Source organism: Salmo salar, chromosome 12 (genome assembly GCF_965601325.2).
Source record: "Salmo salar chromosome 12, fSalSal1, whole genome shotgun sequence".
Taxonomy (NCBI): domain Eukaryota; kingdom Metazoa; phylum Chordata; class Actinopteri; order Salmoniformes; family Salmonidae; genus Salmo; species Salmo salar.
Genome location: NC_138302.1, coordinates 90,483,971 through 90,506,631, shown reverse-complemented (window position 1 = coordinate 90,506,631; position 22,661 = coordinate 90,483,971). Strand labels below are relative to the sequence as shown.

The following is a 22,661-nucleotide window of genomic DNA, read 5'->3' as shown; positions in this document are numbered from 1 at the left end:
ACTGTTGTATAAGTACCACACGCAATCCGATTGCGCCACAGGAGCCACTAAAAGCACTCTCGCTGATCACCATATTTTGCACAAACAGAGCTGTACGATTTTCGGTGCAAGTCAGTACTTCAATATAGCTTCCTGGCTACCTCAGTCGGTAGAGCAAGAGACGCAAAATATCAGATTCGTGGGTTCGAAGCACACCTTGAGTGCTTCTTTTCTCCGCCGATGCACCAACTCACTTTGCAAACAGCCTTGCACTTGGACATTCGAGCAGGCTTGCCACCATGCATTGCTGACGTGTCAGGCTTAGCTGGTGATACAGGAGAATATGGGTTTGAATCCTAGCTGTGCCTGCACTCTGACCTGTTATCCTGATAAAGTACCTATTACTTGTGAAACGTCCTCCTAAATGGATTGAAAAATGCTCCTTTTCTGGAAAAGAAATTGACAGGCAGAGGGTTCAAGAAAATTATTTGCTCCTGGTGAGGCTCGAACTCACAACCTCAGCATTGCTTCGCTGCATACTGTTGTATAAGTACCACGCGCTAACCGATTGCGCCACAGGAGCTGTTAAAGGAAGTCTCGCTGATCACCATATTTTGCAAAAAAAGAGGTATACGGTGTTTGGTTGAAGTCAGTTCTACAATTGAGCTTCCTGGCTAACTCAGTCGGTAGAGCACGAGACTCATATTCTCAGAGTCGTTGGTTTGACCCTTATGGTGGGCGATTCTTTTTTATCCGCCGATGCACCAACTCACTTTGCAAACAGCCTTGCACTTGGACATTCGAGCAGGCTTGCCACCATGCATTGCTGACGTGTCAGGCTTAGCTGGTGATACAGGAGAATATTGGTTTGAATCCTAGCTGTGCCTGCACTCTGACCTGTTATCCTAATAACGTACCTATTACTTGTGAAACATCCTCCTAAATGGATTGAAAAATCATCCTTTCAGGTACAAGTAATTGACAGGCAGAGGCTTTAAGTAAGTGACTTGCTCCTGGTGAAGCTTGAACTCACAAACTCGGCATTGATTCACTGCATACTGTTGTATAAGTACCACACGCAATCCGATTGCGCCACAGGAGCCACTAAAAGCACTCTCGCTGATCACCATATTTTGCACAAACAGAGCTGTACGATTTTCGGTGCAAGTCAGTACTTCAATATAGCTTCCTGGCTACCTCAGTCGGTAGAGCAAGAGACGCAAAATATCAGATTCGTGGGTTCGAAGCACACCTTGAGTGCTTCTTTTCTCCGCCGATGCACCAACTCACTTTGCAAACAGCCTTGCACTTGGACATTCGAGCAGGCTTGCCACCATGCATTGCTGACGTGTCAGGCTTAGCTGGTGATACAGGAGAATATGGGTTTGAATCCTAGCTGTGCCTGCACTCTGACCTGTTATCCTGATAAAGTACCTATTACTTGTGAAACGTCCTCCTAAATGGATTGAAAAATGCTCCTTTTCTGGAAAAGAAATTGACAGGCAGAGGGTTCAAGAAAATTATTTGCTCCTGGTGAGGCTCGAACTCACAACCTCAGCATTGCTTCGCTGCATACTGTTGTATAAGTACCACGCGCTAACCGATTGCGCCACAGGAGCTGTTAAAGGAAGTCTCGCTGATCACCATATTTTGCAAAAAAAGAGGTATACGGTGTTTGGTTGAAGTCAGTTCTACAATTGAGCTTCCTGGCTAACTCAGTCGGTAGAGCACGAGACTCATATTCTCAGAGTCGTTGGTTTGACCCTTATGGTGGGCGATTCTTTTTTATCCGCCGATGCACCAACTCACTTTGCAAACAGCCTTGCACTTGGACATTCGAGCAGGCTTGCCACCATGCATTGCTGACGTGTCAGGCTTAGCTGGTGATACAGGAGAATATTGGTTTGAATCCTAGCTGTGCCTGCACTCTGACCTGTTATCCTAATAACGTACCTATTACTTGTGAAACATCCTCCTAAATGGATTGAAAAATCATCCTTTCAGGTACAAGTAATTGACAGGCAGAGGCTTTAAGTAAGTGACTTGCTCCTGGTGAAGCTTGAACTCACAAACTCGGCATTGATTCACTGAATACTGTTGTATAAGTACCACACGCAATCCGATTGCGCCACAGGAGCCACTAAAAGCACTCTCGCTGATCACCATATTTTGCACAAACAGAGCTGTACGATTTTCAGTGCAAGTCAGTACTTCATTATAGCTTCCTGGCTACCTCAGTCGGTAGAGCAAGAGACGCAAAATATCTGATTCGTGGGTTCGAAGCACACCTTGAGTGCTTCTTTTCTCCGCCGAAGCACCAACTCACTTTGCAAATTGCCATCAGCTTGGACTTTCGAGCAGGCTTGCCACCCTGCACTGCTGACGTGTCAGGCATTGCTGGTGATACAGGAGAATATGGGTTTGAATCATAGCTGTGCCTGCACTCTGACCGGTTATCCTGATAAAGTACGTATTACTTGTGAAACGTCCTCCTAAATGGATTGAAAAATGCTCCTTTTCTGGAAAAGAAATTGACAGGCAGAGGGTTCAAGAAAATTATTTGTTCCTGGTGAGGCTCGAACTCACAACCTCGGCATTGCTTCGCTGCATACTGTTGTATAAGTACCACGCGCTAACCGATTGCGCCACAGGAGCTGTTAAAAACACTCTCGCTGATCACCATAATTTGCAAAAAAAGAGATATACGGTGTTCGGTCGAAGTCAGTTCTACAATTGAGCTTCCTGGCTAACTCAGTCGGTAGAGCACGAGACTCATATTCTCAGAGTCGTTGGTTTGACCCTTATGGTGGGCGATTTTTTTTTATCCGCCGATGCACCAACTCACTTTGCAAACAGCCTTGCACTTGGACATTCGAGCAGGCTTGCCACCATGCATTGCTGACGTGTCAGGCTTAGCTGGTGATACAGGAGAATATGGGTTTGAATCCTAGCTGTGCCTGCACTCTGACCTGTTATCCTGATAAAGTACCTATTACTTGTGAAACGTCCTCCTAAATGGATTGAAAAATGCTCCTTTTCTGGAAAAGAAATTGACAGGCAGAGGGTTCAAGAAAATTATTTGTTCCTGGTGAGGCTCGAACTCACAACCTCGGCATTGCTTCGCTGCATACTGTTGTATAAGTACCACGCGCTAACCGATTGCGCCACAGGAGCTGTTAAAGGAACTCTCGCTGATCACCATATTTTGCAAAAAAAGAGGTATACGGTGTTTGGTGGAAGTCAGTTCTACAATTGAGCTTCCTGGCTAACTCAGTCGATAGAGCACGAGACTCATATTCTCAGAGTTGTTGGTTTGACCCTTATGGTGGGCGATTTTTTTTTATCCGCCGATGCACCAACTCACTTTGCAAACAGCCTTGCACTTGGACATTCGAGCAGGCTTGCCACCATGCATTGCTGACGTGTCAGGCTTAGCTGGTGATACAGGAGAATATGGGTTTGAATCCTAGCTGTGCCTGCACTCTGACCTGTTATCCTGATAAAGTACCTATTACTTGTGAAACGTCCTCCTAAATGGATTGAAAAATGCTCCTTTTCTGGAAAAGAAATTGACAGGCAGAGGGTTCAAGAAAATTATTTGTTCCTGGTGAGGCTCGAACTCACAACCTCGGCATTGCTTCGCTGCATACTGTTGTATAAGTACCACGCGCTAACCAATTGCGCCACAGGAGCTGTTAAAGGAACTCTCGCTGATCACCATATTTTGCAAAAAAAGAGGTATACGGTGTTTGGTTGAAGTCAGTTCTACAATTGAGCTTCCTGGCTAACTCAGTCGGTAGAGCACGAGACTCATATTCTCAGAGTCGTTGGTTTGACCCTTATGGTGGGCGATTTTTTTTATCCGCCGATGCACCAACTCACTTTGCAAACAGCCTTGCACTTGGACATTCGAGCAGGCTTGCCACCATGTCAGGCTTAGCTGGTGATACAGGAGAATATGGGTTTGAATCCTAGCTGTGCCTGCACTCTGACCTGTTATCCTAATAACGTACCTATTACTTGTGAAACGTCCTCCTAAATGGATTGAAAAATCCTCCTTTCAGGTACAAGAAATTGACAGGCAGAGGCTTTAAGTAAGTGACTTGCTCCTGGTGAAGCTTGAACTCACAAACTCGGCATTGATTCACTGCATACTGTTGTATAAGTACCACACGCAATCCGATTGCGCCACAGGAGCCACTAAAAGCACTCTCGCTGATCACCATATTTTGCACAAACAGAGCTGTACGATTTTCGGTGCAAGTCAGTACTTCAATATAGCTTCCTGGCTACCTCAGTCGGTAGAGCAAGAGACGCAAAATATCAGATTCGTGGGTTCGAAGCACACCTTGAGTGCTTCTTTTCTCCGCCGAAGCACCAACTCACTTTGCAAATTGCCATCAGCTTGGACTTTCGAGCAGGCTTGCCACCCTGCACTGCTGACGTGTCAGGCATTGCTGGTGATACAGGAGAATATGGGTTTGAATCATAGCTGTGCCTGCACTCTGACCGGTTATCCTGATAAAGTACCTATTACTTGTGAAACGTCCTCCTAAATGGATTGAAAAATGCTCCTTTTCTGGAAAAGAAATTGACAGGCAGAGGGTTCAAGAAAATTATTTGTTCCTGGTGAGGCTCGAACTCACAACCTCGGCATTGCTTCGCTGCATACTGTTGTATAAGTACCACGCGCTAACCGATTGCGCCACAGGAGCTGTTAAAGACACTCTCGCTGATCACCATATTTTGCAAAAAAAGAGGTATACGGTGTTCGGTCGAAGTCAGTTCTACAATTGAGCTTCCTGGCTAACTCAGTCGGTAGAGCACGAGACTCATATTCTCAGAGTCGTTGGTTTGACCCTTATGGTGGGCGATTTTTTTTTATCCGCCGATGCACCAACTCACTTTGCAAACAGCCTTGCACTTGGACATTCGAGCAGGCTTGCCACCATGCATTGCTGACGTGTCAGGCTTAGCTGGTGATACAGGAGAATATGGGTTTGAATCCTAGCTGTGCCTGCACTCTGACCTGTTATCCTAATAACGTACCTATTACTTGTGAAACGTCCTCCGAAATGGATTGAAAAATCCTCCTTTCAAGTACAAGAAATTGACAGGCAGAGGCTTCAAGTAAGTGACTTGCTCCTGGTGAAGCTTGAACTCACAACCTCGGCATTGATTCACTGCATACTGTTGTATAAGTACCACACGCAATCCGATTGCGCCACAGGAGCCACTAAAAGCACTCTCGCTGATCACCATATTTTGCACAAACAGAGCTGTACGATATTCGGTGAAAGTCAGTACTTCAATTGAGCTTCTTGGCTACCTCAGTCGGTAGAGCAAGAGACGCAAAATGTCTGAGTCGTGGGTTCGAGCCACACCTTGAGTGGTTCTTTTCTCCGCCGAAGCACCAACTCACTTTGCAAATTGCCATCAACTTGGACTTTTGAGCAGGCTTGCCACCCTGCACTGCTGACGTGTCAGGCATTGCTGGTAATACAGGAGAATATGGGTTTGAATCATAGCTGTGCCTGCACTCTGACCGGTTATCCTGATAAAGTACCTATTACCTGTGAAACGTCCTCCTAAATGGATTGAAAAATGCTCCTTTTCTGGAAAAGAAATTGACAGGCTATCCGCCGATGCACCAACTCACTTTGCAAACAGCCTTGCACTTGGACATTCGAGCAGGCTTGCCACCATGCATTGCTGACGTGTCAGGCTTAGCTGGTGATACAGGAGAATATGGGTTTGAATCCTAGCTGTGCCTGCACTCTGACCTGTTATCCTAATAACGTACCTATTACTTGTGAAACGTCCTCCTAAATGGATTGAAAAATCATCCTTTCAGGTACAAGAAATTGACAGGCAGAGGCTTTAAGTAAGTGACTTGCTCCTGGTGAAGCTTGAACTCACAAACTCGGCATTGATTCACTGCATACTGTTGTATAAGTACCACACGCAATCCGATTGCGCCACAGGAGCCACTAAAAGCACTCTCGCTGATCACCATATTTTGCACAAACAGAGCTGTACGATTTTCGGTGCAAGTCAGTACTTCAATATAGCTTCCTGGCTACCTCAGTCGGTAGAGCAAGAGACGCAAAATATCAGATTCGTGGGTTCGAAGCACACCTTGAGTGCTTCTTTTCTCCGCCGAAGCACCAACTCACTTTGCAAATTGCCATCAGCTTGGACTTTCGAGCAGGCTTGCCACCCTGCACTGCTGACGTGTCAGGCATTGCTGGTGATACAGGAGAATATGGGTTTGAATCATAGCTGTGCCTGCACTCTGACCGGTTATCCTGATAAAGTACCTATTACTTGTGAAACGTCCTCCTAAATGGATTGAAAAATGCTACTTTTCTGGAAAAGAAATTGACAGGCAGAGGGTTCAAGAAAATTATTTGTTCCTGGTGAGGCTCGAACTCACAACCTCGGCATTGCTTCGCTGCATACTGTTGTATAAGTACCACGCGCTAACCGATTGCGCCACAGGAGCTGTTAAAGACACTCTCGCTGATCACCATAATTTGCAAAAAAGAGGTATACGGTGTTCGGTCGAAGTCAGTTCTACAATTGAGCTTCCTGGCTAACTCAGTCGGTAGAGCACGAGACTCATATTCTCAGAGTCGTTGGTTTGACCTTTATGGTGGGCGATTTTTTTTTATCCGCCGATGCACCAACTCACTTTGCAAACAGCCTTGCACTTGGACATTCGAGCAGGCTTGCCACCATGCATTGCTGACGTGTCAGGCTTAGCTGGTGATACAGGAGAATATGGGTTTGAATCCTAGCTGTGCCTGCACTCTGACCTGTTATCCTGATAAAGTACCTATTACTTGTGAAAGGTCCTCCTAAATGGATTGAAAAATGCTCCTTTTCTGGAAAAGAAATTGACAGGCAGAGGGTTCAAGAAAATTATTTGTTCCTGGTGAGGCTCGAACTCACAACCTCGGCATTGCTTCGCTGCATACTGTTGTATAAGTACCACGCGCTAACCGATTGCGCCACAGGAGCTGTTAAAGACACTCTCGCTGATCACCATAATTTGCAAAAAAAGAGGTATACGGTGTTCGGTCGAAGTCAGTTCTACAATTGAGCTTCCTGGCTAACTCAGTCGGTAGAGCACGAGACTCATATTCTCAGAGTCGTTGGTTTGACCCTTATGGTGGGCGATTTTTTTTTATCCGCCGATGCACCAACTCACTTTGCAAACAGCCTTGCACTTGGACATTCGAGCAGGCTTGCCACCATGCATTGCTGACGTGTCAGGCTTAGCTGGTGATACAGGAGAATATGGGTTTGAATCCTAGCTGTGCCTGCACTCTGACCTGTTATCCTGATAAAGTACCTATTACTTGTGAAACGTCCTCCTAAATGGATTGAAAAATGCTCCTTTTCTGGAAAAGAAATTGACAGGCAGAGGGTTCAAGAAAATTATTTGTTCCTGGTGAGGCTCGAACTCACAACCTCGGCATTGCTTCGCTGCATACTGTTGTATAAGTACCACGCGCTAACCGATTGCGCCACAGGAGCTGTTAAAGGAACTCTCGCTGATCACCATATTTTGCAAAAAAAGAGGTATACGGTGTTTGGTGGAAGTCAGTTCTACAATTGAGCTTCCTGGCTAACTCAGTCGATAGAGCACGAGACTCATATTCTCAGAGTTGTTGGTTTGACCCTTATGGTGGGCGATTTTTTTTTATCCGCCGATGCACCAACTCACTTTGCAAACAGCCTTGCACTTGGACATTCGAGCAGGCTTGCCACCATGCATTGCTGACGTGTCAGGCTTAGCTGGTGATACAGGAGAATATGGGTTTGAATCCTAGCTGTGCCTGCACTCTGACCTGTTATCCTGATAAAGTACCTATTACTTGTGAAACGTCCTCCTAAATGGATTGAAAAATGCTCCTTTTCTGGAAAAGAAATTGACAGGCAGAGGGTTCAAGAAAATTATTTGTTCCTGGTGAGGCTCGAACTCACAACCTCGGCATTGCTTCGCTGCATACTGTTGTATAAGTACCACGCGCTAACCGATTGCGCCACAGGAGCTGTTAAAGGAACTCTCGCTGATCACCATATTTTGCAAAAAAAGAGGTATACGGTGTTTGGTTGAAGTCAGTTCTACAATTGAGCTTCCTGGCTAACTCAGTCGGTAGAGCACGAGACTCATATTCTCAGAGTCGTTGGTTTGACCCTTATGGTGGGCGATTTTTTTTTATCCGCCGATGCACCAACTCACTTTGCAAACAGCCTTGCACTTGGACATTCGAGCAGGCTTGCCACCATGCATTGCTGACGTGTCAGGCTTAGCTGGTGATACAGGAGAATATGGGTTTGAATCCTAGCTGTGCCTGCACTCTGACCTGTTATCCTAATAACGTACCTATTACTTGTGAAACGTCCTCCTAAATGGATTGAAAAATCCTCCTTTCAGGTACAAGAAATTGACAGGCAGAGGCTTTAAGTAAGTGACTTGCTCCTGGTGAAGCTTGAACTCACAAACTCGGCATTGATTCACTGCATACTGTTGTATAAGTACCACACGCAATCCGATTGCGCCACAGGAGCCACTAAAAGCACTCTCGCTGATCACCATATTTTGCACAAACAGAGCTGTACGATTTTCGGTGCAAGTCAGTACTTCAATATAGCTTCCTGGCTACCTCAGTCGGTAGAGCAAGAGACGCAAAATATCAGATTCGTGGGTTCGAAGCACACCTTGAGTGCTTCTTTTCTCCGCCGAAGCACCAACTCACTTTGCAAATTGCCATCAGCTTGGACTTTCGAGCAGGCTTGCCACCCTGCACTGCTGACGTGTCAGGCATTGCTGGTGATACAGGAGAATATGGGTTTGAATCATAGCTGTGCCTGCACTCTGACCGGTTATCCTGATAAAGTACCTATTACTTGTGAAACGTCCTCCTAAATGGATTGAAAAATGCTCCTTTTCTGGAAAAGAAATTGACAGGCAGAGGGTTCAAGAAAATTATTTGTTCCTGGTGAGGCTCGAACTCACAACCTCGGCATTGCTTCGCTGCGTACTGTTGTATTAGTACGACGCGCTAACCGATTGCGCCACAGGAGCTGTTAAAGGAACTCTCGCTGATCACCATATTTTGCAAAAAAAGAGGTATACGGTGTTCGGTCGAAGTCAGTTCTACAATTGAGCTTCCTGGCTAACTTAGTCGGTAGAGCACGAGACTCATATTCTCAGAGTCGTTGGTTTGACCCTTATGGTGGGCGATTTTTTTTTATCCGCCGATGCACCAACTCACTTTGCAAACAGCCTTGCACTTGGACATTCGAGCAGGCTTGCCACCATGCATTGCTGACGTGTCAGGCTTAGCTGGTGATACAGGAGAATATGGGTTTGAATCCTAGCTGTGCCTGCACTCTGACCTGTTATCCTAATAACGTACCTATTACTTGTGAAACGTCCTCCTAAATGGATTGAAAAATCCTCCTTTCAGGTACAAGAAATTGACAGGCAGAGGCTTTAAGTAAGTGACTTGCTCCTGGTGAAGCTTGAACTCACAAACTCGGCATTGATTCACTGCATACTGTTGTATAAGTACCACACGCAATCCGATTGCGCCACAGGAGCCACTAAAAGCACTCTCGCTGATCACCATATTTTGCACAAACAGAGCTGTACGATTTTCGGTGCAAGTCAGTACTTCAATATAGCTTCCTGGCTACCTCAGTCGGTAGAGCAAGAGACGCAAAATATCTGATTCGTGGGTTCGAAGCACACCTTGAGTGCTTCTTTTCTCCGCCGAAGCACCAACTCACTTTGCAAATTGCCATCAGCTTGGACTTTCGAGCAGGCTTGCCACCCTGCACTGCTGACGTGTCAGGCATTGCTGGTGATACAGGAGAATATGGGTTTGAATCATAGCTGTGCCTGCACTCTGACCGGTTATCCTGATAAAGTACCTATTACTTGTGAAAGGTCCTCCTAAATGGATTGAAAAATGCTCCTTTTCTGGAAAAGAAATTGACAGGCAGAGGGTTCAAGAAAATTATTTGTTCCTGGTGAGGCTCGAACTCACAACCTCGGCATTGCTTCGCTGCATACTGTTGTATAAGTACCACGCGCTAACCGATTGCGCCACAGGAGCTGTTAAAGACACTCTCGCTGATCACCATATTTTGCAAAAAAAGAGGTATACGGTGTTCGGTCGAAGTCAGTTCTACAATTGAGCTTCCTGGCTAACTCAGTCGGTAGAGCACGAGACTCATATTCTCAGAGTCGTTGGTTTGACCCTTATGGTGGGCGATTTTTTTTTATCCGCCGATGCACCAACTCACTTTGCAAACAGCCTTGCACTTGGACATTCGAGCAGGCTTGCCACCATGCATTGCTGACGTGTCAGGCTTAGCTGGTGATACAGGAGAATATGGGTTTGAATCCTAGCTGTGCCTGCACTCTGACCTGTTATCCTGATAAAGTACCTATTACTTGTGAAACGTCCTCCTAAATGGATTGAAAAATGCTCCTTTTCTGGAAAAGAAATTGACAGGCAGAGGCTTTAAGTAAGTGACTTGCTCCTGGTGAAGCTTGAACTCACAAACTCGGCATTGATTCACTGCATACTGTTGTATAAGTACCACACGCAATCCGATTGCGCCACAGGAGCCACTAAAAGCACTCTCGCTGATCACCATATTTTGCACAAACAGAGCTGTACGATTTTCGGTGCAAGTCAGTACTTCAATATAGCTTCCTGGCTACCTCAGTCGGTAGAGCAAGAGACGCAAAATATCAGATTCGTGGGTTCGAAGCACACCTTGAGTGCTTCTTTTCTCCGCCGAAGCACCAACTCACTTTGCAAACAGCCTTGCACTTGGACATTCGAGCAGGATTGCCACCATGCATTGCTGACGTGTCAGACTTAGCTGGTGATACAGGAGAATATGGGTTTGAATTCTAGCTGTGCCTGCACTCTGACCTGTTATCCTAATAACGTACCTATTACTTGTGAAACGTCCTCCGAAATGGATTGAAAAATCCTCCTTTCAAGTACAAGAAATTGACAGGCAGAGGCTTCAAGTAAGTGACTTGCTCCTGGTGAAGCTTGAACTCACAACCTCGGCATTGATTCACTGCATACTGTTGTATAAGTACCACACGCAATCCGATTGCGCCACAGGAGCCACTAAAAGCACTCTCGCTGATCACCATATTTTGCACAAACAGAGCTGTACGATATTCGGTGAAAGTCAGTACTTCAATTGAGCTTCTTGGCTACCTCAGTCGGTAGAGCAAGAGACGCAAAATGTCTGAGTCGTGGGTTCGAGCCACACCTTGAGTGGTTCTTTTCTCCGCCGAAGCACCAACTCACTTTGCAAATTGCCATCAGCTTGGACTTTTGAGCAGGCTTGCCACCCTGCACTGCTGACGTGTCAGGCATTGCTGGTAATACAGGAGAATATGGGTTTGAATCATAGCTGTGCCTGCACTCTGACCGGTTATCCTGATAAAGTACCTATTACTTGTGAAACGTCCTCCTAAATGGATTGAAAAATGCTCCTTTTCTGGAAAAGAAATTGACAGGCAGAGGGTTCAAGAAAATTATTTGTTCCTGGTGAGGCTCGAACTCACAACCTCGGCATTGCTTCGCTGCATACTGTTGTATAAGTACCACGCGCTAACCGATTGCGCCACAGGAGCTGTTAAAGACACTCTCGCTGATCACCATATTTTGCAAAAAAAGAGGTATACGGTGTTCGGTCGAAGTCAGTTCTACAATTGAGCTTCCTGGCTAACTCAGTCGGTAGAGCACGAGACTCATATTCTCAGAGTCGTTGGTTTGACCCTTATGGTGGGCGATTTTTTTTTATCCGCCGATGCACCAACTCACTTTGCAAACAGCCTTGCACTTGGACATTCGAGCAGGCTTGCCACCATGCATTGCTGACGTGTCAGGCTTAGCTGGTGATACAGGAGAATATGGGTTTGAATCCTAGCTGTGCCTGCACTCTGACCTGTTATCCTAATAACGTACCTATTACTTGTGAAACGTCCTCCTAAATGGATTGAAAAATCCTCCTTTCAGGTACAAGAAATTGACAGGCAGAGGCTTTAAGTAAGTGACTTGCTCCTGGTGAAGCTTGAACTCACAAACTCGGCATTGATTCACTGCATACTGTTGTATAAGTACCACACGCAATCCGATTGCGCCACAGGAGCCACTAAAAGCACTCTCGCTGATCACCATATTTTGCACAAACAGAGCTGTACGATTTTCGGTGCAAGTCAGTACTTCAATATAGCTTCCTGGCTACCTCAGTCGGTAGAGCAAGAGACGCAAAATATCAGATTCGTGGGTTCGAAGCACACCTTGAGTGCTTCTTTTCTCCGCCGAAGCACCAACTCACTTTGCAAATTGCCATCAGCTTGGACTTTTGAGCAGGCTTGCCACCGTGCACTGCTGACGTGTCAGGCATTGCTGGTGATACAGGAGAATATGGGTTTGAATCATAGCTGTGCCTGCACTCTGACCGGTTATCCTGATAAAGTACCTATTACTTGTGAAACGTCCTCCTAAATGGATTGAAAAATGCTCCTTTTCTGGAAAAGAAATTGACAGGCAGAGGGTTCAAGAAAATTATTTGTTCCTGGTGAGGCTCGAACTCACAACCTCGGCATTGCTTCGCTGCATACTGTTGTATTAGTACGACGCGCTAACCGATTGCGCCACAGGAGCTGTTAAAGGAACTCTCGCTGATCACCATATTTTGCAAAAAAAGAGGTATACGGTGTTCGGTCAAAGTCAGTTCTACAATTGAGCTTCCTGGCTAACTTAGTCGGTAGAGCACGAGACTCATATTCTCAGAGTCGTTGGTTTGACCCTTATGGTGGGCGATTTTTTTTTATCCGCCGATGCACCAACTCACTTTGCAAACAGCCTTGCACTTGGACATTCGAGCAGGCTTGCCACCATGCATTGCTGACGTGTCAGGCTTAGCTGGTGATACAGGAGAATATGGGTTTGAATCCTAGCTGTGCCTGCACTCTGACCTGTTATCCTAATAACGTACCTATTACTTGTGAAACGTCCTCCTAAATGGATTGAAAAATCCTCCTTTCAGGTACAAGAAATTGACAGGCAGAGGCTTTAAGTAAGTGACTTTCTCCTGGTGAAGCTTGAACTCACAAACTCGGCATTGATTCACTGCATACTGTTGTATAAGTACCACACGCAATCCGATTGCGCCACAGGAGCCACTAAAAGCACTCTCGATGATCACCATATTTTGCACAAACAGAGCTGTACGATTTTCGGTGCAAGTCAGTACTTCAATATAGCTTCCTGGCTACCTCAGTCGGTAGAGCAAGAGACGCAAAATATCAGATTCGTGGGTTCGAAGCACACCTTGAGTGCTTCTTTTCTCCGCCGAAGCACCAACTCACTTTGCAAATTGCCATCAGCTTGGACTTTCGAGCAGGCTTGCCACCCTGCACTGCTGACGTGTCAGGCATTGCTGGTGATACAGGAGAATATGGGTTTGAATCATAGCTGTGCCTGCACTCTGACCGGTTATCCTGATAAAGTACCTATTACTTGTGAAACGTCCTCCTAAATGGATTGAAAAATGCTCCTTTTCTGGAAAAGAAATTGACAGGCAGAGGGTTCAAGAAAATTATTTGTTCCTGGTGAGGCTCGAACTCACAACCTCGGCATTGCTTCGCTGCATACTGTTGTATAAGTACCACGCGCTAACCGATTGCGCCACAGGAGCTGTTAAAGGAACTCTCGCTGATCACCATATTTTGCAAAAAAAGAGGTATACGGTGTTCGGTCGAAGTCAGTTCTACAATTGAGCTTCCTGGCTAACTCAGTCGGTAGAACACGAGACTCATATTCTCAGAGTCGTTGGTTTGACCCTTATGGTGGGCGATTTTTTTTTATCCGCCGATGCACCAACTCACTTTGCAAACAGCCTTGCACTTGGACATTCGAGCAGGCTTGCCACCATGCATTGCTGACGTGTCAGGCTTAGCTGGTGATACAGGAGAATATGGGTTTGAATCCTAGCTGTGCCTGCACTCTGACCTGTTATCCTAATAACGTACCTATTACTTGTGAAACGTCCTCCTAAATGGATTGAAAAATCCTCCTTTCAGGTACAAGAAATTGACAGGCAGAGGCTTTAAGTAAGTGACTTGCTCCTGGTGAAGCTTGAACTCACAAACTCGGCATTGATTCACTGCATACTGTTGTATAAGTACCACACGCAATCCGATTGCGCCACAGGAGCCACTAAAAGCACTCTCGCTGATCACCATATTTTGCACAAACAGAGCTGTACGATTTTCGGTGCAAGTCAGTACTTCAATATAGCTTCCTGGCTACCTCAGTCGGTAGAGCAAGAGACGCAAAATATCTGATTCGTGGGTTCGAAGCACACCTTGAGTGCTTCTTTTCTCCGCCGAAGCACCAACTCACTTTGCAAATTGCCATCAGCTTGGACTTTCGAGCAGGCTTGCCACCCTGCACTGCTGACGTGTCAGGCATTGCTGGTGATACAGGAGAATATGGGTTTGAATCATAGCTGTGCCTGCACTCTGACCGGTTATCCTGATAAAGTACCTATTACTTGTGAAACGTCCTCCTAAATGGATTGAAAAATGCTCCTTTTCTGGAAAAGAAATTGACAGGCAGAGGGTTCAAGAAAATTATTTGTTCCTGGTGAGGCTCGAACTCACAACCTCGGCTGCATACTGTTGTATAAGTACCACGCGCTAACCGATTGCGCCACAGGAGCTGTTAAAGACACTCTCGCTGATCACCATATTTTGCAAAAAAAGAGGTATACGGTGTTCGGTCGAAGTCAGTTCTACAATTGAGCTTCCTGGCTAACTCAGTCGGTAGAGCACGAGACTCATATTCTCAGAGTCGTTGGTTTGACCCTTATGGTGGGCGATTTTTTTTTATCCGCCGATGCACCAACTCACTTTGCAAACAGCCTTGCACTTGGACATTCGAGCAGGCTTGCCACCATGCATTGCTGACGTGTCAGGCTTAGCTGGTGATACAGGAGAATATGGGTTTGAATCCTAGCTGTGCCTGCACTCTGACCTGTTATCCTGATAAAGTACCTATTACTTGTGAAACGTCCTCCTAAATGGATTGAAAAATGCTCCTTTTCTGGAAAAGAAATTGACAGGCAGAGGCTTTAAGTAAGTGACTTGCTCCTGGTGAAGCTTGAACTCACAAACTCGGCATTGATTCACTGCATACTGTTGTATAAGTACCACACGCAATCCGATTGCGCCACAGGAGCCACTAAAAGCACTCTCGCTGATCACCATATTTTGCACAAACAGAGCTGTACGATTTTCGGTGCAAGTCAGTACTTCAATATAGCTTCCTGGCTACCTCAGTCGGTAGAGCAAGAGACGCAAAATATCAGATTCGTGGGTTCGAAGCACACCTTGAGTGCTTCTTTTCTCCGCCGAAGCACCAACTCACTTTGCAAACAGCCTTGCACTTGGACATTCGAGCAGGATTGCCACCATGCATTGCTGACGTGTCAGACTTAGCTGGTGATACAGGAGAATATGGGTTTGAATTCTAGCTGTGCCTGCACTCTGACCTGTTATCCTAATAACGTACCTATTACTTGTGAAACGTCCTCCGAAATGGATTGAAAAATCCTCCTTTCAAGTACAAGAAATTGACAGGCAGAGGCTTCAAGTAAGTGACTTGCTCCTGGTGAAGCTTGAACTCACAACCTCGGCATTGATTCACTGCATACTGTTGTATAAGTACCACACGCAATCCGATTGCGCCACAGGAGCCACTAAAAGCACTCTCGCTGATCACCATATTTTGCACAAACAGAGCTGTATGATATTCGGTGAAAGTCTGTACTTCAATTGAGCTTCTTGGCTACCTCAGTCGGTAGAGCAAGAGACGCAAAATGTCTGAGTCATGGGTTCGAGCCACACCTTGAGTGGTTCTTTTCTCCGCCGAAGCACCAACTCACTTTGCAAATTGCCATCAGCTTGGACTTTTGAGCAGGCTTGCCACCCTGCACTGCTGACGTGTCAGGCATTGCTGGTAATACAGGAGAATATGGGTTTGAATCATAGCTGTGCCTGCACTCTGACCGGTTATCCTGATAAAGTACCTATTACCTGTGAAACGTCCTCCTAAATGGATTGAAAAATGCTCCTTTTCTGGAAAAGAAATTGACAGGCAGAGGGTTCAAGAAAATTATTTGTTCCTGGTGAGGCTCGAACTCACAACCTCGGCATTGCTTCGCTGCATACTGTTGTATAAGTACCACGCGCTAACCGATTGCGCCACTGGAGCTGTTAAAGTCACTCTCGCTGATAACCATAATTTGCAAAAAAAGAGGTATACGGTGTTCGGTCGAAGTCAGTTCTACAATTGAGCTTCCTGGCTAACTCAGTCGGTAGAACACGAGACTCATATTCTCAGAGTCGTTGGTTTGACCCTTATGGTGGGCGATTTTTTTTTATCCGCCGATGCACCAACTCACTTTGCAAACAGCCTTGCACTTGGACATTCGAGCAGGCTTGCCACCATGCATTGCTGACGTGTCAGGCTTAGCTGGTGATACAGGAGAATATGGGTTTGAATCCTAGCTGTGCCTGCACTCTGACCTGTTATCCTAATAACGTACCTATTACTTGTGAAACGTCCTCCTAAATGGATTGAAAAATCCTCCTTTCAGGTACAAGAAATTGACAGGCAGAGGCTTTAAGTAAGTGACTTGCTCCTGGTGAAGCTTGAACTCACAAACTCGGCATTGATTCACTGCATACTGTTGTATAAGTACCACACGCAATCCGATTGCGCCACAGGAGCCACTAAAAGCACTCTCGATGATCACCATATTTTGCACAAACAGAGCTGTACGATTTTCGGTGCAAGTCAGTACTTCAATATAGCTTCCTGGCTACCTCAGTCGGTAGAGCAAGAGACGCAAAATATCAGATTCGTGGGTTCGAAGCACACCTTGAGTGCTTCTTTTCTCCGCCGAAGCACCAACTCACTTTGCAAATTGCCATCAGCTTGGACTTTCGAGCAGGCTTGCCACCCTGCACTGCTGACGTGTCAGGCATTGCTGGTGATACAGGAGAATATGGGTTTGAATCATAGCTGTGCCTGCACTCTGACCGGTTATCCTGATAAAGTACCTATTACTTGTGAAACGTCCTCCTAAATGGATTGAAAAATGCTCCTTTTCTGGAAAAGAAATTGACAGGCAGAGGGTTCAAGAAAATTATTTGTTCCTGGTGAGGCTCGAACTCACAACCTCGGCATTGCTTCGCTGCATACTGTTGTATAAGTACCACGCGCTAACCGATTGCGCCACAGGAGCTGTTAAAGGAACTCTCGCTGATCACCATATTTTGCAAAAAAAGAGGTATACGGTGTTCGGTCGAAGTCAGTTCTACAATTGAGCTTCCTGGCTAACTCAGTCGGTAGAACACGAGACTCATATTCTCAGAGTCGTTGGTTTGACCCTTATGGTGGGCGATTTTTTTTTATCCGCCGATGCACCAACTCACTTTGCAAACAGCCTTGCACTTGGACATTCGAGCAGGCTTGCCACCATGCATTGCTGACGTGTCAGGCTTAGCTGGTGATACAGGAGAATATGGGTTTGAATCCTAGCTGTGCCTGCACTCTGACCTGTTATCCTAATAACGTACCTATTACTTGTGAAACGTCCTCCTAAATGGATTGAAAAATCCTCCTTTCAGGTACAAGAAATTGACAGGCAGAGGCTTTAAGTAAGTGACTTGCTCCTGGTGAAGCTTGAACTCACAAACTCGGCATTGATTCACTGCATACTGTTGTATAAGTACCACACGCAATCCGATTGCGCCACAGGAGCCACTAAAAGCACTCTCGCTGATCACCATATTTTGCACAAACAGAGCTGTACGATTTTCGGTGCAAGTCAGTACTTCAATATAGCTTCCTGGCTACCTCAGTCGGTAGAGCAAGAGACGCAAAATATCTGATTCGTGGGTTCGAAGCACACCTTGAGTGCTTCTTTTCTCCGCCGAAGCACCAACTCACTTTGCAAATTGCCATCAGCTTGGACTTTCGAGCAGGCTTGCCACCCTGCACTGCTGACGTGTCAGGCATTGCTGGTGATACAGGAGAATATGGGTTTGAATCATAGCTGTGCCTGCACTCTGACCGGTTATCCTGATAAAGTACCTATTACTTGTGAAACGTCCTCCTAAATGGATTGAAAAATGCTCCTTTTCTGGAAAAGAAATTGACAGGCAGAGGGTTCAAGAAAATTATTTGTTCCTGGTGAGGCTCGAACTCACAACCTCGGCATTGCTTCGCTGCATACTGTTGTATAAGTACCACGCGCTAACCGATTGCGCCACAGGAGCTGTTAAAGACACTCTCGCTGATCACCATATTTTGCAAAAAAAGAGGTATACGGTGTTCGGTCGAAGTCAGTTCTACAATTGAGCTTCCTGGCTAACTCAGTCGGTAGAGCACGAGACTCATATTCTCAGAGTCGTTGGTTTGACCCTTATGGTGGGCGATTTTTTTTTATCCGCCGATGCACCAACTCACTTTGCAAACAGCCTTGCACTTGGACATTCGAGCAGGCTTGCCACCATGCATTGCTGACGTGTCAGGCTTAGCTGGTGATACAGGAGAATATGGGTTTGAATCCTAGCTGTGCCTGCACTCTGACCTGTTATCCTGATAAAGTACCTATTACTTGTGAAACGTCCTCCTAAATGGATTGAAAAATGCTCCTTTTCTGGAAAAGAAATTGACAGGCAGAGGCTTTAAGTAAGTGACTTGCTCCTGGTGAAGCTTGAACTCACAAACTCGGCATTGATTCACTGCATACTGTTGTATAAGTACCACACGCAATCCGATTGCGCCACAGGAGCCACTAAAAGCACTCTCGCTGATCACCATATTTTGCACAAACAGAGCTGTACGATTTTCGGTGCAAGTCAGTACTTCAATATAGCTTCCTGGCTACCTCAGTCGGTAGAGCAAGAGACGCAAAATATCAGATTCGTGGGTTCGAAGCACACCTTGAGTGCTTCTTTTCTCCGCCGAAGCACCAACTCACTTTGCAAACAGCCTTGCACTTGGACATTCGAGCAGGCTTGCCACCATGCATTGCTGACGTGTCAGGCTTAGCTGGTGATACAGGAGAATATGGGTTTGAATCCTAGCTGTGCCTGCACTCTGACCTGTTATCCTAATAACGTACCTATTACTTGTGAAACGTCCTCCTAAATGGATTGAAAAATCCTCCTTTCAGGTACAAGAAATTGACAGGCAGAGGCTTTAAGTAAGTGACTTGCTCCTGGTGAAGCTTGAACTCACAAACTCGGCATTGATTCACTGCATACTGTTGTATAAGTACCACACGCAATCCGATTGCGCCACAGGAGCCACTAAAAGCACTCTCGCTGATCACCATATTTTGCACAAACAGAGCTGTACGATTTTCGGTGCAAGTCAGTACTTCAATATAGCTTCCTGGCTACCTCAGTCGGTAGAGCAAGAGACGCAAAATATCAGATTCGTGGGTTCGAAGCACACCTTGAGTGCTTCTTTTCTCCGCCGAAGCACCAACTCACTTTGCAAATTGCCATCAGCTTGGACTTTCGAGCAGGCTTGCCACCATGCATTGCTGACGTGTCAGACTTAGCTGGTGATACAGGAGAATATGGGTTTGAATCCTAGCTGTGCCTGCACTCTGACCTGTTATCCTAATAACGTACCTATTACTTGTGAAACGTCCTCCGAAATGGATTGAAAAATCCTCCTTTCAAGTACAAGAAATTGACAGGCAGAGGCTTCAAGTAAGTGACTTGCTCCTGGTGAAGCTTGAACTCACAACCTCGGCATTGATTCACTGCATGCTGTTGTATAAGTACCACACGCAATCCGATTGCGCCACAGGAGCCACTAAAAGCACTCTCGCTGATCACCATATTTTGCACAAACAGAGCTGTACGATATTCGGTGAAAGTCAGTACTTCAATTGAGCTTCTTGGCTACCTCAGTCGGTAGAGCAAGAGACGCAAAATGTCTGAGTCGTGGGTTCGAGCCACACCTTGAGTGGTTCTTTTCTCCGCCGAAGCACCAACTCACTTTGCAAATTGCCATCAGCTTGGACTTTTGAGCAGGCTTGCCACCCTGCACTGCTGACGTGTCAGGCATTGCTGGTAATACAGGAGAATATGGGTTTGAATCATAGCTGTGCCTGCACTCTGACCGGTTATCCTGATAAAGTACCTATTACTTGTGAAACGTCCTCCTAAATGGATTGAAAAATGCTCCTTTTCTGGAAAAGAAATTGACAGGCAGAGGGTTCAAGAAAATTATTTGTTCCTGGTGAGGCTCGAACTCACAACCTCGGCATTGCTTCGCTGCATACTGTTGTATAAGTACCACGCGCTAACCGATTGCGCCACAGGAGCTGTTAAAGACACTCTCGCTGATAACCATAATTTGCAAAAAAAGAGGTATACGGTGTTCGGTCGAAGTCAGTTCTACAATTGAGCTTCCTGGCTAACTCAGTCGGTAGAGCACGAGACTCATATTCTCAGAGTCGTTGGTTTGACCCTTATGGTGGGCGATTTTTTTTTATCCGCCGATGCACCAACTCACTTTGCAAACAGCCTTGCACTTGGACATTCGAGCAGGCTTGCCACCATGCATTGCTGACGTGTCAGGCTTAGCTGGTGATACAGGAGAATATGGGTTTGAATCCTAGCTGTGCCTGCACTCTGACCTGTTATCCTGATAAAGTACCTATTACTTGTGAAACGTCCTCCTAAATGGATTGAAAAATGCTCCTTTTCTGGAAAAGAAATTGACAGGCAGAGGGTTCAAGAAAATTATTTGTTCCTGGTGAGGCTCGAACTCACAACCTCGGCATTGCTTCGCTGCATACTGTTGTATAAGTACCACGCGCTAACCGATTGCGCCACAGGAGCTGTTAAAGACACTCTCGCTGATAACCATAATTTGCAAAAAAAGAGGTATACGGTGTTCGGTCGAAGTCAGTTCTACAATTGAGCTTCCTGGCTAACTCAGTCGGTAGAGCACGAGACTCATATTCTCAGAGTCGTTGGTTTGACCCTTATGGTGGGCGATTTTTTTTTATCCGCCGATGCACCAACTCACTTTGCAAACAGCCTTGCACTTGGACATTCGAGCAGGCTTGCCACCATGCATTGCTGACGTGTCAGGCTTAGCTGGTGATACAGGAGAATATGGGTTTGAATCCTAGCTGTGCCTGCACTCTGACCTGTTATCCTAATAACGTACCTATTACTTGTGAAACGTCCTCCTAAATGGATTGAAAAATCCTCCTTTCAGGTACAAGTAATTGACAGGCAGAGGCTTTAAGTAAGTGACTTGCTCCTGGTGAAGGTTGAACTCACAAACTCGGCATTGATTCACTGCATACTGTTGTATAAGTACCACACGCAATCCGATTGCGCCACAGGAGCCACTAAAAGCACTCTCGCTGATCACCATATTTTGCACAAACAGAGCTGTACGATTTTCGGTGCAAGTCAGTACTTCAATATAGCTTCCTGGCTACCTCAGTCGGTAGAGCAAGAGACGCAAAATATCAGATTCGTGGGTTCGAAGCACACCTTGAGTGCTTCTTTTCTCCGCCGATGCACCAACTCACTTTGCAAACAGCCTTGCACTTGGACATTCGAGCAGGCTTGCCACCATGCATTGCTGACGTGTCAGGCTTAGCTGGTGATACAGGAGAATATGGGTTTGAATCCTAGCTGTGCCTGCACTCTGACCTGTTATCCTGATAAAGTACCTATTACTTGTGAAACGTCCTCCTAAATGGATTGAAAAATGCTCCTTTTCTGGAAAAGAAATTGACAGGCAGAGGGTTCAAGAAAATTATTTGTTCCTGGTGAGGCTCGAACTCACAACCTCGGCATTGCTTCGCTGCATACTGTTGTATAAGTACCACGCGCTAACCGATTGCGCCACAGGAGCTGTTAAAGACACTCTCGCTGATCACCATAATTTGCAAAAAAAGAGGTATACGGTGTTCGGTCGAAGTCAGTTCTACAATTGAGCTTCCTGGCTAACTCAGTCGGTAGAGCACGAGACTCATATTCTCAGAGTCGTTGGTTTGACCCTTATGGTGGGCGATTTTTTTTTATCCGCCGATGCACCAACTCACTTTGCAAACAGCCTTGCACTTGGACATTCGAGCAGGCTTGCCACCATGCATTGCTGACGTGTCAGGCTTAGCTGGTGATACAGGAGAATATGGGTTTGAATCCTAGCTGTGCCTGCACTCTGACCTGTTATCCTGATAAAGTACCTATTACTTGTGAAACGTCCTCCTAAATGGATTGAAAAATGCTCCTTTTCTGGAAAAGAAATTGACAGGCAGAGGGTTCAAGAAAATTATTTGTTCCTGGTGAGGCTCGAACTCACAACCTCGGCATTGCTTCGCTGCATACTGTTGTATAAGTACCACGCGCTAACCGATTGCGCCACAGGAGCTGTTAAAGACACTCTCGCTGATAACCATAATTTGCAAAAAAAGAGGTATACGGTGTTCGGTCGAAGTCAGTTCTACAATTGAGCTTCCTGGCTAACTCAGTCGGTAGAGCACGAGACTCATATTCTCAG

At 45.9% G+C, this 22,661-nt stretch overlaps 23 non-coding genes across 23 annotated transcripts; all 23 read right to left on the bottom strand.

The window, feature by feature from the left end:
• Positions 1–468: 468 nt before the first annotated feature.
• trnai-uau (transfer RNA isoleucine (anticodon UAU)) lies at positions 469–562 on the bottom strand. The gene is made up of 2 exons: positions 525–562; positions 469–504 (listed from the first exon to the last, which is right to left on the bottom strand). It is a non-coding gene; the product is annotated as a tRNA-Ile (tRNA).
• Positions 563–1,504: 942 nt separating this feature from the next.
• On the bottom strand, positions 1,505–1,598 carry trnai-uau (transfer RNA isoleucine (anticodon UAU)). The gene is made up of 2 exons: positions 1,561–1,598; positions 1,505–1,540 (listed from the first exon to the last, which is right to left on the bottom strand). It is a non-coding gene; the product is annotated as a tRNA-Ile (tRNA).
• Positions 1,599–2,540: 942 nt separating this feature from the next.
• trnai-uau (transfer RNA isoleucine (anticodon UAU)) lies at positions 2,541–2,634 on the bottom strand. The gene is made up of 2 exons: positions 2,597–2,634; positions 2,541–2,576 (listed from the first exon to the last, which is right to left on the bottom strand). It is a non-coding gene; the product is annotated as a tRNA-Ile (tRNA).
• Positions 2,635–3,059: 425 nt separating this feature from the next.
• On the bottom strand, positions 3,060–3,153 carry trnai-uau (transfer RNA isoleucine (anticodon UAU)). The gene is made up of 2 exons: positions 3,116–3,153; positions 3,060–3,095 (listed from the first exon to the last, which is right to left on the bottom strand). It is a non-coding gene; the product is annotated as a tRNA-Ile (tRNA).
• A 425-nt stretch (positions 3,154–3,578) lies between these two features.
• On the bottom strand, positions 3,579–3,672 carry trnai-uau (transfer RNA isoleucine (anticodon UAU)). Its single transcript has 2 exons — positions 3,635–3,672; positions 3,579–3,614 (listed from the first exon to the last, which is right to left on the bottom strand). It is a non-coding gene; the product is annotated as a tRNA-Ile (tRNA).
• Positions 3,673–4,600: 928 nt separating this feature from the next.
• trnai-uau (transfer RNA isoleucine (anticodon UAU)) lies at positions 4,601–4,694 on the bottom strand. Its single transcript has 2 exons — positions 4,657–4,694; positions 4,601–4,636 (listed from the first exon to the last, which is right to left on the bottom strand). It is a non-coding gene; the product is annotated as a tRNA-Ile (tRNA).
• A 1,696-nt stretch (positions 4,695–6,390) lies between these two features.
• Positions 6,391–6,484, bottom strand: trnai-uau (transfer RNA isoleucine (anticodon UAU)). Its single transcript has 2 exons — positions 6,447–6,484; positions 6,391–6,426 (listed from the first exon to the last, which is right to left on the bottom strand). It is a non-coding gene; the product is annotated as a tRNA-Ile (tRNA).
• Positions 6,485–6,908: 424 nt separating this feature from the next.
• On the bottom strand, positions 6,909–7,002 carry trnai-uau (transfer RNA isoleucine (anticodon UAU)). The gene is made up of 2 exons: positions 6,965–7,002; positions 6,909–6,944 (listed from the first exon to the last, which is right to left on the bottom strand). It is a non-coding gene; the product is annotated as a tRNA-Ile (tRNA).
• Positions 7,003–7,427: 425 nt separating this feature from the next.
• On the bottom strand, positions 7,428–7,521 carry trnai-uau (transfer RNA isoleucine (anticodon UAU)). Its single transcript has 2 exons — positions 7,484–7,521; positions 7,428–7,463 (listed from the first exon to the last, which is right to left on the bottom strand). It is a non-coding gene; the product is annotated as a tRNA-Ile (tRNA).
• A 425-nt stretch (positions 7,522–7,946) lies between these two features.
• Positions 7,947–8,040, bottom strand: trnai-uau (transfer RNA isoleucine (anticodon UAU)). Its single transcript has 2 exons — positions 8,003–8,040; positions 7,947–7,982 (listed from the first exon to the last, which is right to left on the bottom strand). It is a non-coding gene; the product is annotated as a tRNA-Ile (tRNA).
• A 942-nt stretch (positions 8,041–8,982) lies between these two features.
• Positions 8,983–9,076, bottom strand: trnai-aau (transfer RNA isoleucine (anticodon AAU)). Its single transcript has 2 exons — positions 9,039–9,076; positions 8,983–9,018 (listed from the first exon to the last, which is right to left on the bottom strand). It is a non-coding gene; the product is annotated as a tRNA-Ile (tRNA).
• Positions 9,077–10,018: 942 nt separating this feature from the next.
• Positions 10,019–10,112, bottom strand: trnai-uau (transfer RNA isoleucine (anticodon UAU)). The gene is made up of 2 exons: positions 10,075–10,112; positions 10,019–10,054 (listed from the first exon to the last, which is right to left on the bottom strand). It is a non-coding gene; the product is annotated as a tRNA-Ile (tRNA).
• A 1,459-nt stretch (positions 10,113–11,571) lies between these two features.
• trnai-uau (transfer RNA isoleucine (anticodon UAU)) lies at positions 11,572–11,665 on the bottom strand. Its single transcript has 2 exons — positions 11,628–11,665; positions 11,572–11,607 (listed from the first exon to the last, which is right to left on the bottom strand). It is a non-coding gene; the product is annotated as a tRNA-Ile (tRNA).
• A 942-nt stretch (positions 11,666–12,607) lies between these two features.
• Positions 12,608–12,701, bottom strand: trnai-aau (transfer RNA isoleucine (anticodon AAU)). Its single transcript has 2 exons — positions 12,664–12,701; positions 12,608–12,643 (listed from the first exon to the last, which is right to left on the bottom strand). It is a non-coding gene; the product is annotated as a tRNA-Ile (tRNA).
• A 942-nt stretch (positions 12,702–13,643) lies between these two features.
• Positions 13,644–13,737, bottom strand: trnai-uau (transfer RNA isoleucine (anticodon UAU)). The gene is made up of 2 exons: positions 13,700–13,737; positions 13,644–13,679 (listed from the first exon to the last, which is right to left on the bottom strand). It is a non-coding gene; the product is annotated as a tRNA-Ile (tRNA).
• A 942-nt stretch (positions 13,738–14,679) lies between these two features.
• Positions 14,680–14,763, bottom strand: trnai-uau (transfer RNA isoleucine (anticodon UAU)). Its single transcript is given in 2 exon segments — positions 14,680–14,718; positions 14,726–14,763. It is a non-coding gene; the product is annotated as a tRNA-Ile (tRNA).
• A 1,459-nt stretch (positions 14,764–16,222) lies between these two features.
• Positions 16,223–16,316, bottom strand: trnai-uau (transfer RNA isoleucine (anticodon UAU)). Its single transcript has 2 exons — positions 16,279–16,316; positions 16,223–16,258 (listed from the first exon to the last, which is right to left on the bottom strand). It is a non-coding gene; the product is annotated as a tRNA-Ile (tRNA).
• Positions 16,317–17,258: 942 nt separating this feature from the next.
• trnai-uau (transfer RNA isoleucine (anticodon UAU)) lies at positions 17,259–17,352 on the bottom strand. Its single transcript has 2 exons — positions 17,315–17,352; positions 17,259–17,294 (listed from the first exon to the last, which is right to left on the bottom strand). It is a non-coding gene; the product is annotated as a tRNA-Ile (tRNA).
• A 942-nt stretch (positions 17,353–18,294) lies between these two features.
• On the bottom strand, positions 18,295–18,388 carry trnai-uau (transfer RNA isoleucine (anticodon UAU)). The gene is made up of 2 exons: positions 18,351–18,388; positions 18,295–18,330 (listed from the first exon to the last, which is right to left on the bottom strand). It is a non-coding gene; the product is annotated as a tRNA-Ile (tRNA).
• A 1,976-nt stretch (positions 18,389–20,364) lies between these two features.
• trnai-uau (transfer RNA isoleucine (anticodon UAU)) lies at positions 20,365–20,458 on the bottom strand. Its single transcript has 2 exons — positions 20,421–20,458; positions 20,365–20,400 (listed from the first exon to the last, which is right to left on the bottom strand). It is a non-coding gene; the product is annotated as a tRNA-Ile (tRNA).
• Positions 20,459–20,883: 425 nt separating this feature from the next.
• trnai-uau (transfer RNA isoleucine (anticodon UAU)) lies at positions 20,884–20,977 on the bottom strand. Its single transcript has 2 exons — positions 20,940–20,977; positions 20,884–20,919 (listed from the first exon to the last, which is right to left on the bottom strand). It is a non-coding gene; the product is annotated as a tRNA-Ile (tRNA).
• Positions 20,978–21,919: 942 nt separating this feature from the next.
• Positions 21,920–22,013, bottom strand: trnai-uau (transfer RNA isoleucine (anticodon UAU)). Its single transcript has 2 exons — positions 21,976–22,013; positions 21,920–21,955 (listed from the first exon to the last, which is right to left on the bottom strand). It is a non-coding gene; the product is annotated as a tRNA-Ile (tRNA).
• A 425-nt stretch (positions 22,014–22,438) lies between these two features.
• trnai-uau (transfer RNA isoleucine (anticodon UAU)) lies at positions 22,439–22,532 on the bottom strand. Its single transcript has 2 exons — positions 22,495–22,532; positions 22,439–22,474 (listed from the first exon to the last, which is right to left on the bottom strand). It is a non-coding gene; the product is annotated as a tRNA-Ile (tRNA).
• Between the last annotated feature and the right edge of the window lie 129 nt (positions 22,533–22,661).